We start from the raw sequence: 15,380 nt of genomic DNA, 5'->3' as shown, positions 1-15,380 counted from the left end.
GCAATTTCCACAAAAAGAGTGTTTCAAAACTGATCTTTCTAAAGGAAGGTTTAACTCTGTGAGTTGAACACACACCACACAAAGAAGTTACTGAGAATTCTTCTTTCTTGCAGTATATGAAGAAATCCTGTTTCCAACGAAGGCCAAAACAGGTCTAAATATCCACTTGCAGACTTAACAAACAGAGTGTTTCCAAACTGCTCTATGAAAAGAAAGGTTAAACTCTGTGAGTTGAACACATCCAGTACAAAGTAGTTTCTGAGAATGATTCTGTCTAGTTTTTAAACGAGGATATTGCCATTTCTAAGATTGGCCTCAAATCTCTTGAAATCTCCACTTGCAAATTCCACAAAAAGAGTGTTTCAAAACTGCTCTGTCTAAAGGAACGTTCAGCTCTGTGAGTTGAATACAAACAAGGCAAAGAAGTTACTGAGAATTCTTCTGTCTAGCATTCTATGAAGAAATCCCGTTTCCAACGAAGGCCTCAACCAGGTCTAAATATCCAATTGCAGACTTAACAAACAGAGTGTTTCCAAACTGCTCTATGAAAAGAAAGGTTAAACTCTGTGAGTTGAACTCACCCATTACAAAGTAGTTTCTGAGAATGATTCTGTGTAGTTTTGAAACGGGGTTATTTCAATTTCTAAGATTGGCCTCAAATCGCAGGAAATCTCCACTTGCAATTTCCACAAAAAGAGTGTTTCAAAACTGATCTTTCTAAAGGAAGGTTTAACTCTGTGAGTTGAACACACACCACACAAAGAAGTTACTGAGAATTCTTCTTTCTTGCAGTATATGAAGAAATCCCGTTTCCAACGAAGGCCACAAAGAGGTCTAAATATCCACTTGCAGACTTAACAAACAGAGTGTTTCCAAACTGCTCTATGAAAAGAAAGGTTAAACTCTGTGAGTTGAACACATCCAGTACAAAGTAGTTTCTGAGAATGATTCTGTCTAGTTTTTAAACGAGGATATTGCCATTTCTAAGATTGGCCTCAAATCTCTTGAAATCTCCACTTGCAAATTCCACAAAAGAGTGTTTCAAAACTGCTCTGTCTAAAGGAACGTTCAGCTCTGTGAGTTGAATACAAACAACGCAAAGTAGTTGCTGAGAATTCTTCTGTCTAGCATTCTATGAAGAAATCCCGTTTCCAACGAAGGCCTCAACCAGGTCTAAATATCCACTTGCAGACTTAACAAACAGAGTGTTTTCAAACTGCTCTGTGAAAAGAAAGGTTAAACTCTGTGAGTTGAACACACCCATTACAAAGTAGTTTCTGAGAATGATTCTGTGTAGTTTTGAAACGGGGTTATTTCAATTTCTAAGATTAGCCTCAAATCGCAGGAAATCTCCACTTGCAATTTCCACAAAAAGAGTGTTTCAAAACTGATCTTTCTAAAGGAAGGTTTAACTCTGTGAGTTGAACACACCACACAAAGAAGTTACTGAGAATTCTTCTTTCTTGCAGTATATGAAGAAATCCTGTTTCCAACGAAGGCCACCAACAGGTCTAAATATCCACTTGCAGACTTAAGAAACAGAGTGTTTCCAAACTGCTCTATGAAAAGAAAGGTTAAACTCTGTGAGTTGAACACACCCATCACAAAGTAGTTTCTGAGAATGATTCTGTGTAGTTTTGAAACGGGGTTATTTCAATTTCTAAGATTAGCCTCAAATCGCAGGAAATCTCCACTTGCAATTTCCACAAAAAGAGTGTTTCAAAACTGATCTTTCTAAAGAAAGGTTTAACTCTGTGAGTTGAACACACACCACACAAAGAAGTTACTGAGAATTCTTCTTTCTTGCAGTATATGAAGAAATCCCGTTTCCAACGAAGGCCACAAAGAGGTCTAAATATCCACATGCAGACTTAAGAAATAGAGTGTTTCCAAACTGCTCTATGAAAAGAAATGTTAAACTCTGTGAGTTGAACACATCCAGTACAAAGTAGTTTCTGAGAATGATTCTGTCTACTTTTTAAACGAGGATATTGCCATTTCTAAGATTGGCCTCAAATCTCTTGAAATCTCCACTGGCAAATTCCACAAAAAGAGTGTTTCAAAACTGCTCTGTCTAAAGGAACGTTCAGCTCTGTGAGTTGAATACAAACAACGCAAAGAAGTTACTGAGAATTCTTCTGTCTAGCATTCTATTAAGAAATCCCGTTTCCAACGAAGGCCTCAACCAGGTCTAAATATCCACTTGCAGACTTAACAAACAGAGTGTTTTCAAACTGCTCTGTGAAAAGAAAGGTTAAACTCTGTGAGTTGAACACACCCATTACAAAGTAGTTTCTGAGAATGATTCTGTGTAGTTTTGAAACGGGGTTATTTCAATTTCTAAGATTGGCCTCAAATCGCAGGAAATCTCCACTTGCAATTTCCACAAAAAGAGTGTTCAAAACTCATCTTTCTAAAGGAAGGTTTAACTCTGTGAGTTGAACACACACCACACAAAGAAGTTACTGAGAATTCTTCTTTCTTGCAGTATATGAAGAAATCCCGTTTCCAACGAAGGCCACAAAGAGGTCTAAATATCCACTTGCAGACTTAACAAACAGAGTGTTTCCAAACTGCTCTATGAAAAGAAAGGTTAAACTCTGTGAGTTGAGCACATCCAGTACAAAGTAGTTTCTGAGAATGATTCTGTCTAGTTTTTAAACGAGGATATTCCATATCTAAGATTGGCCTCAAATCTCTTGAAATCTCCACTTGCAAATTCCACAAAAAGAGTGTTTCAAAACTGCTCTGTCTAAAGGAACGTTCAGCTCTGTGAGTTGAATACAAACAACGCAAAGAAGTTACTGAGAATTCTTCTGTCTAGCATTCTATGAAGAAATCCCGTTTCCAACGAAGGCCTCAACCAGGTCTAAATATCCACTTGCAGACTTAACAAACAGAGTGTTTTCAAACTGCTCTATGAAAAGAAAGGTTAAACTCTGTGAGTTGAACACACCCATTACAAAGTAGTTTCTGAGAATGATTCTGTGTAGTTTTGAAACGGGGTTCTTTCAATTTCTAAGATTGGCCTCAAATCGCAGGAAATCTCCACTTGCAATTTCCACAAAAAGAGTGTTTCAAAACTGATCTTTCTAAAGGAAGGTTTAACTCTGTGAGTTGAACACACACCACACAAAGAAGTTACTGAGAATTCTACTTTCTTGCAGTATATGAAGAAATCCCGTTTCCAACGAAGGCCACAAAGAGGTCTAAATATCCACTTGCAGACTTAAGAAACAGAGTGTTTCCAAACTGCTCTATGAAAAGAAAGGTTAAACTCTGTGAGTTGAACACATCCAGGACAAAGTAGTTTCTGAGAGTGATTCTGTGTGGTTTTCAAAGGGGGTTATTTCAATTTCTAAGATTGGCCTCAAATCGCAGGAAATCTCCGCTTGCAATTTCCACAAAAAGAGTGTTTCAAAACTGATCTTTCTAAAGGAAGGTTTAACTCTGTGAGTTGAACACACACCACACAAAGAAGTTACTGAGAATTCTTCTTTCTTGCAGTATATGAAGAAATCCTGTTTCCAACGAAGGCCAAAACAGGTCTAAATATCCACTTGCAGACTTAACAAACAGAGTGTTTCCAAACTGCTCTATGAAAAGAAAGGTTAAACTCTGTGAGTTGAACACATCCAGTACAAAGTAGTTTCTGAGAATGATTCTGTCTAGTTTTTAAACGAGGATATTGCCATTTCTAAGATTGGCCTCAAATCTCTTGAAATCTCCACTTGCAAATTCAACAAAAAGAGTGTTTCAAAACTGCTCTGTCTAAAGGAACGTTCAGCTCTGTGAGTTGAATACAAACAAGGCAAAGAAGTTACTGAGAATTCTTCTGTCTAGCATTCTATGAAGAAATCCCGTTTCCAACGAAGGCCTCAACCAGGTCTAAATATCCAATTGCAGACTTAACAAACAGAGTGTTTCCAAACTGCTCTATGAAAAGAAAGGTTAAACTCTGTGAGTTGAACTCACCCATTACAAAGTAGTTTCTGAGAATGATTCTGTGTAGTTTTGAAACGGGGTTATTTCAATTTCTAAGATTGGCCTCAAATCGCAGGAAATCTCCACTTGCAATTTCCACAAAAAGAGTGTTTCAAAACTGATCTTTCTAAAGGAAGGTTTAACTCTGTGAGTTGAACACACACCACACAAAGAAGTTACTGAGAATTCTTCTTTCTTGCAGTATATGAAGAAATCCCGTTTGCAACGAAGGCCACAAAGAGGTCTAAATATCCACTTGCAGACTTAACAAACAGAGTGTTTCCAAACTGCTCTATGAAAAGAAAGGTTAAACTCTGTGAGTTGAACACATCCAGTACAAAGTAGTTTCTGAGAATGATTCTGTCTAGTTTTTAAACGAGGATATTGCCATTTCTAAGATTGGCCTCAAATCTCTTGAAATCTCCACTTGCAAATTCCACAAAAGAGTGTTTCAAAACTGCTCTGTCTAAAGGAACGTTCAGCTCTGTGAGTTGAATACAAACAACGCAAAGTAGTTGCTGAGAATTCTTCTGTCTAGCATTCTATGAAGAAATCCCGTTTCCAACGAAGGCCTCAACCAGGTCTAAATATCCACTTGCAGACTTAACAAACAGAGTGTTTTCAAACTGCTCTGTGAAAAGAAAGGTTAAACTCTGTGAGTTGAACACACCCATTACAAAGTAGTTTCTGAGAATGATTCTGTGTAGTTTTGAATCGGGGTTATTTCAATTTCTAAGATTAGCCTCAAATCGCAGGAAATCTCCACTTGCAATTTCCACAAAAAGAGTGTTTCAAAACTGATCTTTCTAAAGGAAGGTTTAACTCTGTGAGTTGAACACACCACACAAAGAAGTTACTGAGAATTCTTCTTTCTTGCAGTATATGAAGAAATCCTGTTTCCAACGAAGGCCACCAACAGGTCTAAATATCCACTTGCAGACTTAAGAAACAGAGTGTTTCCAAACTGCTCTATGAAAAGAAAGGTTAAACTCTGTGAGTTGAACACACCCATCACAAAGTAGTTTCTGAGAATGATTCTGTGTAGTTTTGAAACGGGGTTATTTCAATTTCTAAGATTAGCCTCAAATCGCAGGAAATCTCCACTTGCAATTTCCACAAAAAGAGTGTTTCAAAACTGATCTTTCTAAAGAAAGGTTTAACTCTGTGAGTTGAACACACACCACACAAAGAAGTTACTGAGAATTCTTCTTTCTTGCAGTATATGAAGAAATCCCGTTTCCAACGAAGGCCACAAAGAGGTCTAAATATCCACATGCAGACTTAAGAAATAGAGTGTTTCCAAACTGCTCTATGAAAAGAAATGTTAAACTCTGTGAGTTGAACACATCCAGTACAAAGTAGTTTCTGAGAATGATTCTGTCTACTTTTTAAACGAGGATATTGCCATTTCTAAGATTGGCCTCAAATCTCTTGAAATCTCCACTGGCAAATTCCACAAAAAGAGTGTTTCAAAACTGCTCTGTCTAAAGGAACGTTCAGCTCTGTGAGTTGAATACAAACAACGCAAAGAAGTTACTGAGAATTCTTCTGTCTAGCATTCTATTAAGAAATCCCGTTTCCAACGAAGGCCTCAACCAGGTCTAAATATCCACTTGCAGACTTAACAAACAGAGTGTTTTCAAACTGCTCTGTGAAAAGAAAGGTTAAACTCTGTGAGTTGAACACACCCATTACAAAGTAGTTTCTGAGAATGATTCTGTGTAGTTTTGAAACGGGGTTATTTCAATTTCTAAGATTGGCCTCAAATCGCAGGAAATCTCCACTTGCAATTTCCACAAAAAGAGTGTTCAAAACTGATCTTTCTAAAGGAAGGTTTAACTCTGTGAGTTGAACACACACCACACAAAGAAGTTACTGAGAATTCTTCTTTCTTGCAGTATATGAAGAAATCCCGTTTCCAACGAAGGCCACAAAGAGGTCTAAATATCCACTTGCAGACTTAACAAACAGAGTGTTTCCAAACTGCTCTATGAAAAGAAAGGTTAAACTCTGTGAGTTGAGCACATCCAGTACAAAGTAGTTTCTGAGAATGATTCTGTCTAGTTTTTAAACGAGGATATTCCATATCTAAGATTGGCCTCAAATCTCTTGAAATCTCCACTTGCAAATTCCACAAAAAGAGTGTTTCAAAACTGCTCTGTCTAAAGGAACGTTCAGCTCTGTGAGTTGAATACAAACAACGCAAAGAAGTTACTGAGAATTCTTCTGTCTAGCATTCTATGAAGAAATCCCGTTTCCAACGAAGGCCTCAACCAGGTCTAAATATCCACTTGCAGACTTAACAAACAGAGTGTTTTCAAACTGCTCTATGAAAAGAAAGGTTAAACTCTGTGAGTTGAACACACCCATTACAAAGTAGTTTCTGAGAATGATTCTGTGTAGTTTTGAAACGGGGTTCTTTCAATTTCTAAGATTGGCCTCAAATCGCAGGAAATCTCCACTTGCAATTTCCACAAAAAGAGTGTTTCAAAACTGATCTTTCTAAAGGAAGGTTTAACTCTGTGAGTTGAACACACACCACACAAAGAAGTTACTGAGAATTCTACTTTCTTGCAGTATATGAAGAAATCCCGTTTCCAACGAAGGCCACAAAGAGGTCTAAATATCCACTTGCAGACTTAAGAAACAGAGTGTTTCCAAACTGCTCTATGAAAAGAAAGGTTAAACTCTGTGAGTTGAACACATCCAGGACAAAGTAGTTTCTGAGAGTGATTCTGTGTGGTTTTCAAAGGGGGTTATTTCAATTTCTAAGATTGGCCTCAAATCGCAGGAAATCTCCACTTGCAATTTCCACAAAAAGAGTGTTTCAAAACTGATCTTTCTAAAGGAAGGTTTAACTCTGTGAGTTGAACACACACCACACAAAGAAGTTACTGAGAATTCTTCTTTCTTGCAGTATATGAAGAAATCCCGTTTCCAACGAAGGCCACAAAGAGGTCTAAATATCCACTTGCAGACTTAACAAACAGAGTGTTTCCAAACTGCTCTATTAAAAGAAAGGTTAAAGTCTGTGAGTTGAACACATCCAGTACAAAGTAGTTTCTGAGAATGATTCTGTCTAGTTTTTAAACGAGGATATTGCCATTTCTAAGATTGGCCTCAAATCTCTTGAAATCTCCACTTGCAAATTCCACAAAAAGAGTGTTTCAAAACTGCTCTGTCTAAAGGAACGTTCAGCTCTGTGAGTTGAATACAAACAATGCAAAGAAGTTACTGAGAATTCTTCTGTCTAGCATTCTATGAAGAAATCCCGTTTCCAAAGAAGGCCTCAACCAGGTCTAAATATCCAATTGCAGACTTAACAAACAGAGTGTTTTCAAACTGCTCTATGAAAAGAAAGGTTAAACTCTGTGAGTTGAACACACCCATTACAAAGTAGTTTCTGAGAATGATTCTGTGTAGTTTTGAAACGGGGTTATTTCAATTTCTAAGATTGGCCTCAAATCGCAGGAAATCTCCACTTGCAATTTCCACAAAAAGAGTGTTTCAAAACTGATCTTTCTAAACGAAGGTTTAACTCTGTGAGTTGAACACACACCACACAAAGAAGTTACTGAGAATTCTTCTTTCTTGCAGTATATGAGGAAATCCCGTTGCCAACGAAGGCCACAAAGAGGTCTAAATATCCACTTGCAGACTTAAGAAACAGAGTGTTTCCAAACTGCTCTATGAAAAGAAAGGTTAAACCCTGTGAGTTGAACACATCCAGTACAAAGTAGTTTCTGAGAATGATTCTGTCTAGTTTTTAAACGAGGATATTGCCATTTCTAAGATTGGCCTCAAATCTCTTGAAATCTCCACTTGCAAATTCCACAAAAAGAGTGTTTCAAAACTGCTCTGTCTAAAGGAACGTTCAGCTCTGTGAGTTGAATACAAACAACGCAAAGAAGTTACTGAGAATTCTTCTGTCTAGCATTCTATGAAGAAATCCCGTTTCCAACGAAGGCCTCAACCAGGTCTAAATATCCACTTGCAGACTTAACAAACAGAGTGTTTTCAAACTGCTCTGTGAAAAGAAAGGTTAAACTCTGTGAGTTGAACACACCCATTACAAAGTAGTTTCTGAGAATGATTCTGTGTAGTTTTGAAACGGGGTTATTTCAATTTCTAAGATTGGCCTCAAATCGCAGGAAATCTCCACTTGCAATTTCCACAAAAAGAGTGTTTCAAAACTGATCTTTCTAAAGGAAGGTTTAACTCTGTGAGTTGAACACACACCACACAAAGAAGTTACTGAGAATTCTTCTTTCTTGCAGTATATGAAGAAATCCTGTTTCCAACGAAGGCCAAAACAGGTCTAAATATCCACTTGCAGACTTAACAAACAGAGTGTTTCCAAACTGCTCTATGAAAAGAAAGGTTAAACTCTGTGAGTTGAACACATCCAGTACAAAGTAGTTTCTGAGAATGATTCTGTCTAGTTTTTAAACGAGGATATTGCCATTTCTAAGATTGGCCTCAAATCTCTTGAAATCTCCACTTGCAAATTCCACAAAAAGAGTGTTTCAAAACTGCTCTGTCTAAAGGAACGTTCAGCTCTGTGAGTTGAATACAAACAAGGCAAAGAAGTTACTGAGAATTCTTCTGTCTAGCATTCTATGAAGAAATCCCGTTTCCAACGAAGGCCTCAACCAGGTCTAAATATCCAATTGCAGACTTAACAAACAGAGTGTTTTCAAACTGCTCTATGAAAAGAAAGGTTAAACTCTGTGAGTTGAACACACCCATTACAAAGTAGTTTCTGAGAATGATTCTGTGTAGTTTTGAAACGGGGTTATTTCAATTTCTAAGATTGGCCTCAAATCGCAGGAAATCTCCACTTGCAATTTCCACAAAAAGAGTGTTTCAAAACTGATCTTTCTAAAGGAAGGTTTAACTCTGTGAGTTGAACACACACCACACAAAGAAGTTACTGAGAATTCTTCTTTCTTGCAGTATATGAAGAAATCCCGTTTCCAACGAAGGCCACAAAGAGGTCTAAATATCCACTTGCAGACTTAAGAAACAGAGTGTTTCCAAACTGCTCTATGAAAAGAAAGGTTAAACTCTGTGAGTTGAACTCACCCATTACAAAGTAGTTTCTGAGAATGATTCTGTGTAGTTTTGAAACGGGGTTATTTCAATTTCTAAGATTGGCCTCAAATCGCAGGAAATCTCCACTTGCAATTTCCACAAAAAGAGTGTTTCAAAACTGATCTTTCTAAAGGAAGGTTTAACTCTGTGAGTTGAACACACACCACACAAAGAAGTTACTGAGAATTCTTCTTTCTTGCAGTATATGAAGAAATCCCGTTTCCAACGAAGGCCAGAAAGAGGTCTAAATATCCACTTGCAGACTTAACAAACAGAGTGTTTCCAAACTGCTCTATGAAAAGAAAGGTTAAACTCTGTGAGTTGAACACATCCAGTACAAAGTAGTTTCTGAGAATGATTCTGTCTAGTTTTTAAACGAGGATATTGCCATTTCTAAGATTGGCCTCAAATCTCTTGAAATCTCCACTTGCAAATTCCACAAAAGAGTGTTTCAAAACTGCTCTGTCTAAAGGAACGTTCAGCTCTGTGAGTTGAATACAAACAACGCAAAGTAGTTGCTGAGAATTCTTCTGTCTAGCATTCTATGAAGAAATCCCGTTTCCAACGAAGGCCTCAACCAGGTCTAAATATCCACTTGCAGACTTAACAAACAGAGTGTTTTCAAACTGCTCTGTGAAAAGAAAGGTTAAACTCTGTGAGTTGAACACACCCATTACAAAGTAGTTTCTGAGAATGATTCTGTGTAGTTTTGAAACGGGGTTATTTCAATTTCTAAGATTAGCCTCAAATCGCAGGAAATCTCCACTTGCAATTTCCACAAAAAGAGTGTTTCAAAACTGATCTTTCTAAAGGAAGGTTTAACTCTGTGAGTTGAACACACACCACACAAAGAAGTTACTGAGAATTCTTCTTTCTTGCAGTATATGAAGAAATCCTGTTTCCAACGAAGGCCACCAACAGGTCTAAATATCCACTTGCAGACTTAAGAAACAGAGTGTTTCCAAACTGCTCTATGAAAAGAAAGGTTAAACTCTGTGAGTTGAACACACCCATTACAAAGTAGTTTCTGAGAATGATTCTGTGTAGTTTTGAAACGGGGTTATTTCAATTTCTAAGATTAGCCTCAAATCGCAGGAAATCTCCACTTGCAATTTCCACAAAAAGAGTGTTTCAAAACTGATCTTTCTAAAGGAAGATTTAACTCTGTGAGTTGAACACACACCACACAAAGAAGTTACTGAGAATTCTTCTTTCTTGCAGTATATGAAGAAATCCCGTTTCCAACGAAGGCCACAAAGAGGTCTAAATATCCACATGCAGACTTAAGAAATAGAGTGTTTCCAAACTGCTCTATGAAAAGAAATGTTAAACTCTGTGAGTTGAACACATCCAGTACAAAGTAGTTTCTGAGAATGATTCTGTCTACTTTTTAAACGAGGATATTGCCGTTTCTAAGATTGGCCTCAAATCTCTTGAAATCTCCACTGGCAAATTCCACAAAAAGAGTGTTTCAAAACTGCTCTGTCTAAAGGAACGTTCAGCTCTGTGAGTTGAATACAAACAACGCAAAGAAGTTACTGAGAATTCTTCTGTCTAGCATTCTATTAAGAAATCCCGTTTCCAACGAAGGCCTCAACCAGGTCTAAATATCCACTTGCAGACTTAACAAACAGAGTGTTTTCAAACTGCTCTGTGAAAAGAAAGGTTAAACTCTGTGAGTTGAACACACCCATTACAAAGTAGTTTCTGAGAATGATTCTGTGTAGTTTTGAAACGGGGTTATTTCAATTTCTAAGATTGGCCTCAAATCGCAGGAAATCTCCACTTGCAATTTCCACAAAAAGAGTGTTCAAAACTGATCTTTCTAAAGGAAGGTTTAACTCTGTGAGTTGAACACACACCACACAAAGAAGTTACTGAGAATTCTTCTTTCTTGCATTATATGAAGAAATCCCGTTTCCAACGAAGGCCACAAAGAGGTCTAAATATCCACTTGCAGACTTAAGAAACAGAGTGTTTCCAAACTGCTCTATGAAAAGAAAGGTTAAACTCTGTGAGTTGAGTACATCCAGTACAAAGTAGTTTCTGAGAATGATTCTGTCTAGTTTTTAAACGAGGATATTCCATATCTAAGATTGGCCTCAAATCTCTTGAAATCTCCACTTGCAAATTCCACAAAAAGAGTGTTTCAAAACTGCTCTGTCTAAAGGAACGTTCAGCTCTGTGAGTTGAATACAAACAACGCAAAGAAGTTACTGAGAATTCTTCTGTCTAGCATTCTATGAAGAAATCCCGTTTCCAACGAAGGCCTCAACCAGGTCTAAATATCCACTTGCAGACTTAACAAACAGAGTGTTTTCAAACTGCTCTATGAAAAGAAAGGTTAAACTCTGTGAGTTGAACACACCCATTACAAAGTAGTTTCTGAGAATGATTCTGTGTAGTTTTGAAACGGGGTTCTTTCAATTTCTAAGATTGGCCTCAAATCGCAGGAAATCTCCACTTGCAATTTCCACAAAAAGAGTGTTTCAAAACTGATCTTTCTAAAGGAAGGTTTAACTCTGTGAGTTGAACACACACCACACAAAGAAGTTACTGAGAATTCTACTTTCTTGCAGTATATGAAGAAATCCCGTTTCCAACGAAGGCCACAAAGAGGTCTAAATATCCACTTGCAGACTTAAGAAACAGAGTGTTTCCAAACTGCTCTATGAAAAGAAAGGTTAAACTCTGTGAGTTGAACACATCCAGGACAAAGTAGTTTCTGAGAATGATTCTGTGTGGTTTTCAAAGGGGGTTATTTCAATTTCTAAGATTGGCCTCAAATCGCAGGAAATCTCCACTTGCAATTTCCACAAAAAGAGTGTTTCAAAACTGATCTTTCTAAAGGAAGGTTTAACTCTGTGAGTTGAACACACACCACACAAAGAAGTTACTGAGAATTCTTCTTTCTTGCAGTATATGAAGAAATCCCGTTTCCAACGAAGGCCACAAAGAGGTCTAAATATCCACTTGCAGACTTAAGAAACAGAGTGTTTCCAAACTGCTCTATTAAAAGAAAGGTTAAAGTCTGTGAGTTGAACACATCCAGTACAAAGTAGTTTCTGAGAATGATTCTGTCTAGTTTTTAAACGAGGATATTGCCATTTCTAAGATTGGCCTCAAATCTCTTGAAATCTCCACTTGCAAATTCCACAAAAAGAGTGTTTCAAAACTGCTCTGTCTAAAGGAACGTTCAGCTCTGTGAGTTGAATACAAACAATGCAAAGAAGTTACTGAGAATTCTTCTGTCTAGCATTCTATGAAGAAATCCCGTTTCCAAAGAAGGCCTCAACCAGGTCTAAATATCCAATTGCAGACTTAACAAACAGAGTGTTTTCAAACTGCTCTATGAAAAGAAAGGTTAAACTCTGTGAGTTGAACACACCCATTACAAAGTAGTTTCTGAGAATGATTCTGTGTAGTTTTGAAACGGGGTTATTTCAATTTCTAAGATTGGCCTCAAATCGCAGGAAATCTCCACTTGCAATTTCCACAAAAAGAGTGTTTCAAAACTGATCTTTCTAAACGAAGGTTTAACTCTGTGAGTTGAACACACACCACACAAAGAAGTTACTGAGAATTCTTCTTTCTTGCAGTATATGAAGAAATCCCGTTGCCAACGAAGGCCACAAAGAGGTCTAAATATCCACTTGCAGACTTAACAAACAGAGTGTTTCCAAACTGCTCTATGAAAAGAAAGGTTAAACTCTGTGAGTTGAACACATCCAGTACAAAGTAGTTTCTGAGAATGATTCTGTCTAGTTTTTAAACGAGGATATTGCCATTTCTAAGATTGGCCTCAAATCTCTTGAAATCTCCACTTGCAAATTCCACAAAAAGAGTGTTTCAAAACTGCTCTGTCTAAAGGAACGTTCAGCTCTGTGAGTTGAATACAAACAACGCAAAGAAGTTACTGAGAATTCTTCTGTCTAGCATTCTATGAAGAAATCCCGTTTCCAACGAAGGCCTCAACCAGGTCTAAATATCCACTTGCAGACTTAACAAACAGAGTGTTTTCAAACTGCTCTGTGAAAAGAAAGGTTAAACTCTGTGAGTTGAACACACCCATTACAAAGTAGTTTCTGAGAATGATTCTGTGTAGTTTTGAAACGGGGTTATTTCAATTTCTAAGATTGGCCTCAAATCGCAGGAAATCTCCACTTGCAATTTCCACAAAAAGAGTGTTTCAAAACTGATCTTTCTAAAGGAAGGTTTAACTCTGTGAGTTGAACACACACCACACAAAGAAGTTACTGAGAATTCTTCTTTCTTGCAGTATATGAAGAAATCCCGTTTCCAACGAAGGCCACAAAGAGGTCTAAATATCCACTTGCAGACTTAACAAACAGAGTGTTTCCAAAGTGCTCTATGAAAAGAAAGGTTAAACTCTGTGAGTTGAACATATCCTGTACAAAGTAGTTTCTGAGAATGATTCTGTCTAGTTTTTAAACGAGGATATTGCCATTTCTAAGATTGGCCTCAAATCTCTTGAAATCTCCACTTGCAAATTCCACAAAAAGAGTGTTTCAAAACTGCTCTGTCTAAAGGAACGTTCAGCTCTGTGAGTTGAATACAAACAACGCAAAGAAGTTACTGAGAATTCTTCTGTCTAGCATTCTATGAAGAAATCCCGTTTCCAACGAAGGCCTCAACCAGGTCTAAATATCCACTTGCAGACTTAACAAACAGAGTGTTTTCAAACTGCTCTATGAAAAGGAAGGTTAAACTCTGTGAGTTGAACACACCCATTACAAAGTAGTTTCTGAGAATGATTCTGTGTAGTTTTGAAACGGGGTTATTTCAATTTCTAAGATTGGCCTCAAATCGCAGGAAATCTCCACTTGCAATTTCCACAAAAAGAGTGTTTCAAAACTGATCTTTCTAAAGGCATGTTTATCTCTGTGAGTTGAACACACACCACACAAAGAAGTTACTGAGAATTCTTCTTTCTTGCAGTATATGAAGAAATCCCGTTTCCAACGAAGGCCACAAAGAGGTCTAAATATCCACTTGCAGACTTAAGAAACAGAGTGTTTCCAAACAGCTCTATGAAAAGAAAGGTTAAACTCTGTGAGTTGAACACATCCAGTACAAAGTAGTTTCTGAGAATGATTCTGTCTAGTTTTTAAACGAGGATATTGCCATTTCTAAGATTGGCCTCAAATCTCTTGAAATCTCCACTTGCAAATTCCACAAAAAGAGTGTTTCAAAACTGCTCTGTCTAAAGGAACGTTCAGCTCTGTGAGTTGAATACAAACAATGCAAAGAAGTTACTGAGAATTCTTCTGTCTAGCATTCTATGAAGAAATCCCGTTTCCAACGAAGGCCTCAACCAGGTCTAAATATCCACTTGCAGACTTAACAAACAGAGTGTTTTCAAACTGCTCTATGAAAAGAAAGGTTAAACTCTGTGAGTTGAACACACCCATTACAAAGTAGTTTCTGAGAATGATTCTGTGTAGTTTTGAAACGGGGTTCTTTCAATTTCTAAGATAGGCCTCAAATCGCAGGAAATCTCCACTTGCAATTTCCACAAAAAGAGTGTTTCAAAACTCATCTTTCTAATGGAAGGTTTAACTCTGTGAGTTGAACACACACCACACAAAGAAGTTACTGAGAATTCTTCTTTCTTGCAGTATATGAAGAAATCCCGTTTCCAACGAAGGCCACAAAGAGGTCTAAATATCCACTTGCAGACTTAAGAAACAGAGTGTTTCCAAACTGCTCTATGAAAAGAAAGGTTAAACTCTGTGAGTTGAACACATCCAGTACAAAGTAGTTTCTGAGAATGATTCTGTCTAGTTTTTAAACGAGGATATTGCCATTTCTAAGATTGGCCTCAAATCTCTTGAAATCTCCACTTGCAAATTCCACAAAAAGAGTGTTTCAAAACTGCTCTGTCTAAAGGAACATTCAGCTCTGTGAGTTGAATACAAACAATGCAAAGAAGTTACTGAGAATTCTTCTGTCTAGCATTTTATGAAGAAATCCCATTTCCAACGAAGGCCTCAACCAGGTCTAAATATCCACTTGCAGACTTAACAAACAGAGTGTTTTCAAACTGCTCTGTGAAAAGAAAGGTTAAACTCTGTGAGTTGAACACACCCATTACAAAGTAGTTTCTGAGAATGATTCTGTGTAGTTTTGAAACGGGGTTATTTCAATTTCTAAGATTGGCCTCAAATCGCAGGAAATCTCCACTTGCAATTTCCACAAAAAGAGTGTTTCTAAACTGATCTTTCTAAAGGAAGGTTTAACTCTGTGAGTTGAACACACACCACACAAAGAAGTTACTGAGA

The sequence above is a fragment of the Pan paniscus genome, chromosome 10 (genome assembly GCF_029289425.2).
Source record: "Pan paniscus chromosome 10, NHGRI_mPanPan1-v2.0_pri, whole genome shotgun sequence".
NCBI classification, from domain to species: domain Eukaryota; kingdom Metazoa; phylum Chordata; class Mammalia; order Primates; family Hominidae; genus Pan; species Pan paniscus.
This window is presented reverse-complemented; position numbering follows the sequence as displayed.